Genomic DNA, 13,863 nt, shown 5'->3' with positions numbered 1-13,863 from the left:
GGGCACCCGCACCTCGTGCCCCTGGGTGCCTGCACCCCCAGAATCAGCCCACTTCCACACACACCTTTTTGGCCATAACTTTCACTCCGGGAGTCCGATTTTGACGTTCTTTAGCTCGTTGAGTAGCTATTGACATCCCCATCCATCTAGATAGGTTCCACCACTATTTGACTCCATCAATTTTTTTGCATCTTTGCCTAGGCCATCCACCATATCATCCGCAAAACCGCCATAGCTTTCCGCAACCTAACCCATTTTGATCCATATAGCATTTGTGGTTGCTTGAGTGGTGACTTGAGTCTCCTAAGGTGTTTCGGCTACTTAGGGATGGTCGCTTCTTCATCAACCACCACCACCACTTCCGCATTTCCAACTCCGAAACCACCACCACATTTCGCTACCACCATTTGACATTTGCCTTTGGAGATTTTGAGTTTGCGGTTTTTCCGTTTCCTAGGGTGTTTCGGCTAACTAGGAATGGTTCGACATCGTCAACACCGCTGCTCAACTTGACATAGCACCTGCGGCACTAGGATTCTAAGATTTAGGAGGGGAAGGCTGAGGAGAGGGATCACATGCATTGAAGCAATCTTAAGATTCAGAAACGATCAAAATAATGGTACGGGGAGAAGAAAGAGAGGAGAGTCACGAAAATAGGGTAAACGCAAAGAGACAATGAAAAGCAATCAGAGAGGAGAGGGAAGAATGACAATGGAAATCATAAAGCTCAGTTCCTGCTCAACGCTTCTTGTCTAGCTCCAGTCTAGCACTTGTACCAGTCGCCTACCAGATCACGACTTTGCTCCAATTCTACTCTCCAATTTTGCAATCCTCTCCAACAAGGATTCGACATCCACCACCTTCACCATTTTGACAACCTAATCGTAAGCAAGAACGGTAACCTCTATATCATCTTGGTATCGTGGTATCCCATCATTGTACATACATCCCTGCCATTGCTTTCTTAACCCTTAGCCCATTTTGCGTCACTTTGCTATCGAGACTAGCCATTTGAGTATTGCCAGGCCATGCTACTTGTTCACTTTAGGGTGTGTTTGGTTGTAGTCATGGACTGGAATGGCATGGGTCCAATCCGTCACTGCGCCTCGTTCTCACGTTTAGTAGACAGGTGGAATGGTCACCACCTGGTTCCCACAGATCAAATATTCGGCCCAGATCCAGAATGGGGCGAGACCTCAAAATTGGGCGAACAACGCGGAACCGGTCTCTTTCCTCGTGCTCCCACAGCCTTATCCTCTCTCATGCGGGCTCCTCTCCCCGCCCCCGGAATACGCTGCCCATCTCTCTCCCTCCTCTCGTCTGCACCGCCGGTGAGGGAGTCCAGGATAAGGGGGTATCCGGATAGCCGGACTATATGCATCGTCCGGACTATAGAAGCGTCAAGATACAAGACTCAAGACTTTAGCTCGTGTCCGGATGGGACTCTCCTTTGCGTGGAAGACAAGCTTGGCGATCCGAGTATTATATTTCCTTCCTTGTAACCGACTCCATGTAAACCCTAGCTCTCCGGTGTCTATATAAACCGGAGAGCATGGTCCTTAGAAGGCCGATCACAATTACAATCATACCATCATAGGCTAGCTCTTAGGGTTTAGCCTCTACGATCTCGTGGTAGATCTACTCTTGTATTCCACATATCTTCAATATTAATCAAGCAGGAAGTAGGGTTTTTACCTCCATCGAGAGGGCCCGAACCTAGGTAAACATTGTGTCCCTTGCTTCTTGTTACCATCAGCCTAAGACGCACAGATCGGGACCCCCTACCCGAGATCCGCCGGTTTTGACACCGACATTGGTGCTTTCACTGAGAGTTCCTCTGTGTCGCTGCTGCAAGGGATCGGTGGCTCGTCTCGTTGTCAAGGACGATATTACTTCCGGGGGAGCGCTGGCTGTTGGCCAGACTCTCCGGCTTGGCGGCTTCATTATGACCGCCCCATCGATTATCGCGCCGACGATGGCCTCTCGGGTCATCACGCATAACCTTCGCATTGGTTCGGAGATTTCCGAATAGATGGATCCGATGGAGCTCTCCTCTCTTAACGAGCTCTTGGATCGCATCGCCGCCTTGGGAGTCGCTATGGACTATGACCGGATTGGGCTTAAACCCGACCAGAGGGACATTAGATCCCCGCCGGCCACCCATGAGATAGTGGTAGTGGAGGAATCACACGTGGGTCGCCCCTCAACTTTGAGGATGAACTATGTTCGGATCACCGAATTCAGTGAACCGAATACCCACCCAAAGGACTACATGACCCAGGCCCCGGACTTAGAATCGGGCGCTGGGCCAAAGGGATCAGGTAATGCTCCAGATCCCGAACTGACAGGCTCGGTACTTCCCGTGCCCCCGGGCATCAGATCGAATCAAAATCCGGCTTCGGCCGATGATGCCCGCTCGGACTTAATCCGTCTCTCCCGTGTCCGGCAGGAGCCCCAGGAGACGGTACATCGTTACTGGGCCAGATTTCTCCTTGCTCTTAATACGGTCAAGGACTGCCACGAGGAGGACGTAGTCTCTCTTTTCTGCAGAAACTGCACGAACAAAGGACTCCTTAATGCTATAAGTCGCCGCGACATAGAGCACCTTACGGACTTAGCAACCATAGTACAAAAGTACTGTGCGATGGAAAGTGCCTGGAAAACCCAGACAAAATTTTGGGATAGTACATCCATCACCGGAGCCTTTGTCCGAACTAAACGGCCGAACTCTCGTAAGTCGACCAACTCAATTCCCAAGAAACCAAAGCCCGCCCCAGGGCGTGGGACCGTATTGGAAGGATGGCTCAACGGGCCGTGTAAGCTTCACAGCACGCCGGACGCTACGTCGACCCATAGACTTAGAGCATGTTGGATACTCCGACAGGTAGCTAAGAGTGCGAGGATCTCCTCGAGAGCCATAAAGCAGAACCACATCCCGCCAAGGAACACAATACGGTGTTGACAGTCTTCGAGACCTTCGCCTCAAACAATAGGCGCAAGCGAGTGCATCGAAGCTCCGCTGAAATTTGCCATGTGGCAAAAGTAAATCCATGGAACGACACTGCTATAACCTTCAATGCCAGTGACGAACCCCAATTCCAGTCCGTCCGGGCTCGGCCGCTCTGGTCCTCAGCCCAATAGTGGATGGCTTTCGTCTCACTAAAGTACTCATGGACGACGGAAGCGGATTAAACCTAATCTATGAAGAAACCCTCAAAAAGATGGAGATTGACAAAAGCCGCATTGAACAAAGTGGCACGACCTTCAGGGGAATTATCCCTAGTCGGGAGGCTCGGTGTGCGGGTAAAATCACACTCAACGTGGTATTCGGCACCCCAGAGAATTATAGGTCCGAAGAAATCACATTCCAAGTGGCTCCTTTCAACAGCGGATACCACGCCCTTCTAGGGAGGGACGCGTTTGCGAGCTTTCAAGCCATACCCCATTACGGGTACATGAAGCTTAAAATGCCCGGACCCAATGGGATCATCACTCTAGCTAGTGATCCGGACGTCGCACTCCGCGCCGAAAACAAAAGCGCAGCGCTGACCTTGGAAGCATTATCCGAAGCCCTAGCAGCAGAAGAATTAACCACTCTACGTGCCACCGTGGATAGGGACGACGTGATACTCGACAAGCGACCCAAGTCCACCTCATTCAAACCCGCAGATGAGATAGTCAAATTCCAAGTCCACCCAACGGACCCCATGAAGACAGCTTCCATCAGGACACAGTTGAACCCCGCCATAGATGCTGCACTGCGCAACTTCTTGCGTGAGAATTGGGATATCTTCGCCTGGCACCCATCGGACATGCCGGGCATCCCACGTGGATTGGACGAACACAGCCTTAACATACTAAAGGGATACACACCTGTTAAACAGACCCTAAGGCAATTTTCGGAGCCCAAACGGCAAGCCATGGGGGAGGAGCTAGCCAAGTTACTTGAGGCCGGATTCATTAGAGATATCAAACATCCGGATTGGCTGGCGAACCTGGTAATGGTACCAAAGAAGTACAAATCCTGGCGCCTGTGCGTCGACTTCAAAGACCTTAACAAGGATTGCCCCAAGGATCCCTTTCCCCTCCCTCGCATCGATCAAATCATCGATGCCACAGCCGGACACGACTCGTTGTGTTTCCTTGATGCATACTCTGGATACCACCAAATGATGATGGCAGAGTCCGACCAAGCTGCAACAGCTTTCATAACACCGTACGACCCTTTCTGCTTCAACACTATGCCTTTCGGGCTTAAGAATGCCGGAGCAACCTATCAGCGCATGATTCAAACATGCCTGGAAAAGCAAATCGGCAAAACAGTGGAGGCATACGTGGACGACGTAGTCGTTAAAACAAGACACGTCGAAACCCTAATTGATGACTTGAGGCTTACGTTCGACAACTTACGAACATACGACATCAAGCTAAATCCGGAGAAATGCGTTTTCGTCGTCCCCTCTGGAAAACTGCTGGGCTTCATTGTTTCCAATAGAGGAATTGAAGCTAATCCGGCAAAAATCCGAGCCTTGTCATAGTTGGCTATACCAATAGACCTCAAACACATCCAGAAATTAGTTGGATGCGTGGCTGCTTTGAGCCGCTTTATCTCCAGGTTAGGAGAAAAGGCATTGCCTCTTTATCGCCTTCTTCGGCGCACCAAACACTTCGTGTGGATGGATGCAGCCGCAGCCGGACTAGATGAAATAAAGACCTTATTGGCCAGTAATCCAGTCCTAACAGTGCCAACTATCGGCGAACCTATGCTGCTGTACATAGCCGCAACACATCAAGTTGTGAGCGCAGCACTCGTCGTCGAACGAGAGGTTGACGGATACAAATACCCGCTATAGAAGCCGGTTTATCACGTATCCACGGTCCTCACCCCATGCAAATCCCGATACCCACACTATCAAAAAATTGCATACACAGTCTTCATGGCATCCCGAAAGCTATGACACTACTTTCAAGAGTGTTCGATTACAGTGGCCTCCGAGGTACCACTCAACGATATAATAAATAACCGCGATGCCACGGGCCGGATTGCTAAATGGGCCATCGAACTCCTTCCGTTTGACATAACATACAAGCCCAGGCGGGCTATCAAGTCACAAGTATTGGCCGACTTCGTTGCCGAATGGACGGAAGCCGAACTCCCTAAAGAGTACGACGCGTACTCTAACTGGATCATGCACTTTGACGGCTTTAAAATGCTGGCTGGATTGGGAGCAGGTGTAGTCCTGACTTCTCCCACCGGGGACACGGTCCAGTATGTCCTGCAAATCTTACACACGGACTCCAACAATGCTACCGAAAACGAGACTCTGTTGCACGGTCTCCGGATGGCAGTCTCTATGGGCATTCAACGCCTAGAAGTGCGCAGGGATTCAAACCTCGCAATATCACAAATAAATGGAGGCTTTGATGCCAAGGATCCGAAAATGGCGGCCTATCGCAATGCCATCCTTAAAATGTCAGCTCGGTTCGAGGGGCTCGAATTCCACCATGTGGCTCGAGAAAACAATCAAGTGGCAAATGTCCTTACACGCATTGGCGCTAAATGCGACCCAGTCCCACCTAACATATTCCTAGAAAGGGTGTTCAAGCCATCCGTGGTATGGGAAGGGGAGTCCGGCAATACCAGCATGGATTCGAATACATCCCCAGATTCCGAACTATCAGACATAATCGGAGGCTCCACCACCGAAATAATATCGTCAGCCCACGAAATAATGGCTGTCATCGCCTCGTGGACTGAGCCTTTCTTGGCCTACCTAAATAGGCAGGAGCTCCTTGAAGACCAAAATAAAGCACGCTGCATTGTCCGGCGCTCTAAAGCTTACAAAGTCCATGAAGGAAAACTCTATAAGAAAAGTACTACCGGAGTGCTCCAAAGGTGCATCTCCGAAGAGGAAGGGCGGCAGCTCTTGGCTGAAATCCACTCCGGACTGGGCGGGCACCACGCTGCAGCTCGAGCACTAGTCAGCAAGGCCTTCTGTACAGGTTTCTATTGGCCGACGGCCCAAGCAGACGCACAGGACCTTGTCCAACACTGCGTCGGTTGCCAGCTCTTCGCCAATCAGAGCCATATGCCCCCTACCGCTCTCCAAACAATCCCCATAACTTGGCCCTTCGCGGTCTGGGGGTTGGATATGGTTGGACCCCTTAAAGGGGGAAGCCATAAGAAGAAATACTTATTGGTCATGGTTGACAAGTTCACCAAATGGATAGAAGCCAAACCAGTAAAAACGGCCGAATCCGGACCAGTTATAGACTTTATATCCTGGGTCGTACACCGATACGGTGTCCCCCACAGCATCATCACCGATAATGGCTGGAATTTCACGACCGATGAGGTGAAATCTTGGTGCGGCAAAATGGGCATCAAGCTCGACTATGCTTCGGTCTACCATCCTCAAACGAATGGCCAGGTCGAACGGGCAAACCGTCTTATCATGAGCGGCATCAAAACCAGACTAGTGCGATCCTTGACAGAGTCGGATACTCAGTGGGTCAAGGAGCTTGACTCTGTACTCTGGGGGCTGCAGACCACGCCGAATCGCACCACCGGATACACCCCCTTTTTTATGGTGTACGGCGCGGAAGCAGTACTACCATGCGACATAATACATGATTCACCACGCGTACGCATGTACGAAGAGAAGGAAGCCGAGTTAGATCGGCAGGATAATTTGGATGCCCTGGAGGAGGAGTGCGATGTCGCTAAGGCCCGTTCCGCATTCTACCAGCAACATGCTCGACGATACCAAAGCAGAGAAGTGCGGGCCAAAACTTATAATATTGGTGAACTCGTTCTACGCTTACCAGAGAAGAAGAAGGACAAGCTCAAACCCAAGTGGGAAGGCCCCTTCATCATCGAAAAAGTTCTCACTCGAGGAGCATACCGCCTACGTAACGCATCCCATAACAGACTCGAGCCAAACCCATGGAACGCGGCCAGACTCCGGAGATTCTACGCCTAGCGCCGAACTCAGTGTTCGTCTCCTTACACCCTTCCTTTTCAATTATGCTCCCTCCCTTTTTCCTTTCTCGATCTTTTTCTTTTCACACAAGTATTTCATACAGTGCGGATTCCCGAATTACTCCGGCCACACTATGTGTGTGAACTTTACCTGGGGGCTTCCTATACGGAAGCTTAATATAAATTACTTTAAGGGCTTCTTGCCCATCACACATGCGTTTCTTTTTCCATGTGTGCCTTTTCTTCACCATTATATGCATCGATATGACTTAAGACGTAGCCAAGATGGGTTGCCTGGATCCTGTGTTTATGCCCTACGCTCCCGTTAATTCGGCTAGGGCATAAGGGGAGCACCTCTGCGATTGTTACTGCCAGTTGAGACGGATGTGTACCTCAGACTGGGTGAAGCCAAAAGCTAGTTTCCTTAAGAGAATATTCTGTCGGTGAACAAAAGATGTCTTTGTTTATTATAAAATTAATCCCCAGAAGTTTCGTATCCTGCGCTTTGGTTCGCAGTCCGGACATGTGCCTTGACACATGCTTACCCAGGGAAAGGAACCCTTAACGGAACTATTCTCCCTGGAAGATGTTTCTTGCTAACCATGCAATATAACATAACTAGTTGGGTACTTGTCTGTTCAAGCACTTATGACCCCTACGCCTGGTCTCCATGCATACTCCAGTTTTATATAACCGAGCGGGTATTCGGACACCCCCTGGACTTTAGGATCCGTGGGCTGAAGCGAAAAGGTCCGCCACGACAAATGATTTTAATCCGGCTAGGGGCTACTTATGTCCTTTGAATTACACAGTCATTTGGACTGATTATATTCATCCTCTATACCATCCAATAGGCTATCTAACTTACAATCCTGTTGAGAATACTTTGCGGCTAATGCCACCTGGTCATATACCAGACTCACGGGAATTTCTTGCCCATCTGGCCCGGCCGGTCCAACTTCGGCCATATGGTTAGGGTCCAGCTTGGTGTAGCACGTCTTCACCATCGCCCATGCTTCTCTTGCACCTTGCCGGTAGGCGGATATCTTCCACAAATGGAAGCGCTGCCGTGCCCCCTGAAGCATGTCCACAAGCCCCCCCATGCCCATTGGCAGGGAGCTTGATGGCCACAAAGACCGCACAATACCCTGCATCACCTGCCGGGCTTGCTCGTGCAGTTGTGAGAGGTCCTGCAGTAAATCACCTGCGGATGCGGGCATCTCCTCCTCAGGGCGACCCATCAGCATTCCCGCAACCATAACTTTTTCAATATGCTTCCTCGCCGAACTATACTAAAGTTCGTTTAGGCACTTACAATAAATGCCGCGGTGAAGACTTTTGTTCTCCTTCATGGAGTCCGCCAGCTGTGCGCGGACGTCTTTCAATTCCACGTCTAGCCGAACATTGGCATCTTGGAGCACATTCTTATCATGCTTCACTTGCGTCAGGATACGCTCACCGACCTTTAGTTGCCTCTGGAGATGCGATTCGTCCTCCTCGCCGCCCTCCGGATTTACTCCGCGGTTGTCTACAAAACTCTCTGTTAAGTTAGTCATACTAGCCGGTTGCCAACTGGTACATTTTTATATAATTCAGATAAATATTACCACACGAGGCCTTCTGGGATTCCTCTAGCTTGGCAACTGCGGCCCTCAGTTGAGTCTTGCACTCCTCTAGCTCCCGAGCCAATTGCTCATTCTTATCAACAAGAACCTACACATGAATTGATACTTAAAACCGTTGTTTCAACCGTTTCAAGTCTTAGGGGCTACTACTATATACATGCTCATCAAGCTTTCTTACCCGTATATCTTTGGTATACTGGACTGTCGCCCGGGCGAGTCCGCTTTGAGCAGCTCGGATGTATGCGTCTCCCGAATTAAAGGCATTAAATGCCTCTTCGGAGAAGATGTTGTTGCGAAGCACGGCCCGTCGACGCCGATGATCCATGGCGCTCTCTACCTCCGAATTGGTGGCGGAGAGCATATCTGCGTCCTCTGCCGGAGGACTATGCGGCGTCGGCCCTACGTCCGCCTCCTCTCTCGAAGTTGGTCTTGGAGGCCGACTGGTGGAAGCGTGGTTGGCAGGATCTCCGGATACAGTCCGGATACTCCTCTTCCTGCCAAGATGCACGAAGGGCGCTGTTATTCTTCAAACGACAGCAAGATTGCATGACAGGTTGTTTTCTTACCTCTGTAGAGGCGTGTCGGCTCTAATCGCTTTCCTCTTGAGCCTGCCCAATCCGGACGGTTGTGGATGACGGGTCCCTAGGGGCTCGGCCCTGCGCTCCGAACGTCGCTTCTGTAAAAGCACGACATATCAGAGAGAAGGTGTGACATCAGGACAAGATTCTCTTTGGAGGATCGAGTGTTTGGCTTGGCTTACACGCAACGAAGGTAACAGTCCGGGATAATCAGCGGTGATAGCCACTGGGGCATCGTCACAGCTCATCCGATAAAATATCCCGTCGACAAGCTCCACGACCGCATCTGGGTCTTCTTCGAGTCCTGGATCCAGGGCCCTTTCGGGGTCCTCTGGCTGCGGAGAAGGGCTAGAGATTCCTTCCACGTCCCTCCTTAGTTCCTGCTTGGAAATATCAACGCAGGAAACTTTAGCAAAGAACGCCATGATAAGTGAAGCGATAAAACAAATGATGACTTACCCAGTTTGGGGGACTGTACATGGAGAATCCATCTCGCGGTTTGATATGGAGGAATTTCTCCTCTTCTCCTTTGTACAGGTCGGACAGTATCCTTGCCAGAGCGGTGGGGGAGTCCGGACCCTTACGGCCACAGCGGGTGGCATCGTCTGTCCCATTGTAGTGCCACATAGGATTGCTCCGATATTGAAGCAGTTGCACTCCCCGCATTATACATATTGCCATCACCTCGACTATCGTCAGTCCGCATTTGGCCAGTAACTTTATCCTGTTCATCAGGAAATGTACTTCCCTAGAATCCTCTTCTTGGGGGCCTCGGGGGTGCCAGCTTAGACGCGCCCTCGGTGGAGAGTTACTGAACTTGGGGAGTCCTGTCCGGATTGGATCCGGAAGAGGAGAGTCGTCAATATAAAACCACTCTGAAGCCCAGTTGTCTGGAGCCTTCTTGGGAGTACCGAACAGATATCCGGTCTCAGCAATACACCATACTTCGGCCCCGCCCACTTGACATAGGGATTCTCCCTGGTTGCGGGGGACAAGGCAGAACAACTTCTTCTACAATCCGAAATGAGCCTCTCAGCCTAGAAATAGCTTGCAAAGGGCGACGTACCCTGCTATATGCAGCATGGAGGCGGGGGTAAGATTGTGCAGCTGGAGGCCATAGAACTCCAGAAGCCCGCAAAGGAATGGATGAATAGGAAACCCGATGCCCCTTAACAGATGCGGAATTAAGCATATTCGCTCCTCTGGAGACGGATTGGGGGATCTCTCCGCTTGTTCTCCGCCATTGTAGGTGGCCACTCCGGCTCGCACAGGGACCATGAATGTCGGCGGAAGGAGCCCTTGGGTTTGTAACTTTATCAAGCGGCTATTAGAAACTGAACACTCTCCCCAGTCTCCCGGCTTGGGGCAAGGGGAGCGAGCAGAAGAGTTGCGACGACCAGCCATGCTGGAATGGTTTTTTGCTGGGCGCTCTGTTGGGTGCTTGCTCGAGGAGGAAGAGTGAGGTTTGGATCTGGGAATCCCCGTCTCTTTAAATAGGCGGTTAGCCCAAAGGACCAAGGGTGGCAAATGTAAAAATGCCTGGACTCCTCACATTCGTTCGACATGTGGAGATGGTAATTATTGATACACAGAAGCCGAGGAGTATAACATTGATGAAGACGCCGGACACTGTTCGTCGTGATGGGAATCTTGGAGTATTCGGAAGAGGAACCTGCCTTGCAATGCCGAAGACAAGACTGCGCGCCGGACTCATCGTCATTGAAGCCTGGTTCAGGGGCTACTAAGGGAGTCCTGGATAAGGGGGTATCCGGATAGCCGGACTATATGCATCGTCCGGACTATAGAAGCGTCAAGACACAAGACTCAAGACTTCGGCTCGTGTCCGGATGGGACTCTCCTTTGCGTGGAAGACAAGCTCTCCGGTGTCTATATAAACCGGAGAGCATGGTCCTTAGAAGGCCGATCACAATTACAATCATACCATCATAGGCAAGCTCTTAGGGTTTAGACTCTACGCTCTCGTGGTAGATCTACTCTTGTATTCCACATATCTTCAATATTAATCAAGCAGGAAGTAGGGTTTTACCTCCATCGAGAGGGCCCGAACCTGGGTAAACATTGTGTCCCTTGCTTACTGTTACCATCAGCCTAAGACGCACAGATCGAGACCCCCTACCCGAGATCCGCCGGTTTTGACACCGACAGCCGGCCCTCATCATTTCGTCCATCTGTGAAGCACAACCTCCCTCTCCTTTGAAGCAAGTGCAGCAGGCAAGCGGCTGCGAGAAGATCTTGAAGCTAGGCAACAGCGGCGACACACGCCAGGAGGGTCGCGCTGCCGCGCTTGACAGAGCATCTGCTCTAGGCGCCGGCCATTGACTGCTTGAGCACGCGCCGCCAGCAGCTGCGGTTGCGCGTGGGGACGCCAAAGCCAAGCCGCGCATCCAGCCGGCCGCCATGCTCAACTGTCGTATATTTCTTGTAGCTGTTGTTTATCTTGTGCTTTGAGTCCGATTGGTGTAGCTACACCCTTGTTCGTCGCATGGATGGATGGAATCGATTCGTTGATGGTCAAACAAAAATTGATCGAATCTGATTTGTTGATGCTCACACCCCTATTCAGAAATTGAATTGAATGTTTACCGAGCTTTGTTGCATGGATGGATGGATGACCATTTACAATTCCATTCCATTCCATTCCTCAAACCAAACACCAAAACATAATCGTTCCATTCCATCGATTTATCCATACCAAACACAAAGATGGAACCAACCCATTACACTGGAATGGAACCATGCCATTCCATTCCACTTCGTTCCTGAACCAAACACACCCTTAGTGATCATCAATACGAACCTACCATTGCATATATACCTCATCTTGGTATTATCATATCATCTATTATGTCACAAGATTGTTCCCGCATACACAATTGCTATCTTAGTTTGAGCATTTTGCAAAAGTTGCCAAAGAAAAAAAAAGCTTTTAAGCAAAAAGAAAAAAACAAAGAGCTTGTAAGCAATAGCCATAGCATCGACACATTGCATATCATACTACCATATTGATCATCTTGGATCATCGTGTGCGAAACACCGGAACATCACACATATATAGCATACTTGGGATAGAAAGTTGATACATTTTGCATCTCATATGTTGTGCACAAGTGTCGTATCTGCCTATTGTGCAATCGTGCTAGCGTCTCTCTAGAGTTGTGCAATGATACGTCTCCAATGTATCTATAATTTTTGATTGTTCCATGCTACTATATTATCTGTTTTGGATGTTTTATATGCATTAATCTGCTATTTTATATCATTTTTGGGACTAACCTATTAACCTAGAGCCCAGTGTCAGTTCCTGGTTTTCCCCTGTTTTTGAGTTTCGCAGAAAAGGAATACCAAATGGAGTCGAAACGGAATAAAACCTTCACGATGATTTTTCTTGGACTAGAAGAGAACTAGGAGACTTGGAGATGAAGTCGGAGGAGCCACGAGGCGGCCATAAGGATGGAGAGTGCGCCCAGGGGGGGTAGGGCGTTCCCCCCACCCTTGTGGGCCCCTCGTGCACCTCCTGACCTAATTCTTTCGCCTATATATTCTGATATATCCCCAAACCAACAGAGACATCCACGAAAACACTTCTCCACCGCCGCAACCTTCTATACCTGTGAGATCCCATCTAGGGGCCTTTTCCGGCGTCCTGCCGGAGGGGGATTCGATCACGAAGGGCTTCTACGTCAACACCATTGCCCTTCCGATGAAGCATGAGTAGTTTACCATAGACCTATGGGTCCATAGCTATTAGCTAGATGACTTCTTCTCTCTCTTTGATTCTCAATACCATGTTCTCCCCGATGTTCTTGGAGATCTATTTGATGTAATACATTTTTGCGGTGTGTTTGCCGAGATCCGATGAATTGTGGATTTATGATCAGCTTATCTATGAATATTATTTGAATCTTCTCTGAATTCTTATATGCATGATTTGATATATTTGTAATTCTCTTCGAACTATCGGTTTGGTTTGGCCAACTAGATTGGTTTTTCTTGCAATGGGAGAAGTGCTTAGCTTTGGGTTCAATCTTGCGGTGTCCTTTCCCAGTGACAGTAGGGGCAGCAAGGCACGTATTGTATTGTTACCATCGAGGATAAAAATATGGGGTTTTCATCATATTGCTTGAGTTAATTCCTCTACATCATGTCATCTTACCTAATGCATTACTCCGTTCTTTATGAACTTAATACTCTAGATGCATGTTGGATAGCGGTTGATGTGTGGAGTAATAGTAGTAGATGTAGAATCGTTTCGGTCTACTTGACACAGACGTGATGCCTATATTCATGATCATTGCCTTAGATATCATCATAACTTTGCGCTTTTCTATCAATTGCTCGGCAGTAATTTGTTCACCCACTATATTATTTTCTATCTTGAGAGAAGCCTCTAGTGAAACCTATGGCCTCCGAGTCTATTTTCCATCATACAAATTTCCGATCTACTATTCTTGCAATGTTTTACTTCCCGATCTATAAACCAAAAATACTAAAAATATTTACTTTATCATTTATCTCTATCAGATCTCACTTTTGCAAGTAATTGTGAAGTGATTGACAACCCCTTTATCGCGTTGGGTGCAAGTTTGTTTGATTGTTTGTGCAGGTATTCGGTGATTTGTGCATTGCCTCCTACTGGAATGATACCTTGGTTCTCAAA

The sequence above is a fragment of the Triticum dicoccoides genome, chromosome 3B (genome assembly GCF_002162155.2).
Source record: "Triticum dicoccoides isolate Atlit2015 ecotype Zavitan chromosome 3B, WEW_v2.0, whole genome shotgun sequence".
Taxonomy (NCBI): domain Eukaryota; kingdom Viridiplantae; phylum Streptophyta; class Magnoliopsida; order Poales; family Poaceae; genus Triticum; species Triticum dicoccoides.
Note: the sequence above shows the minus strand (reverse complement) of the source record.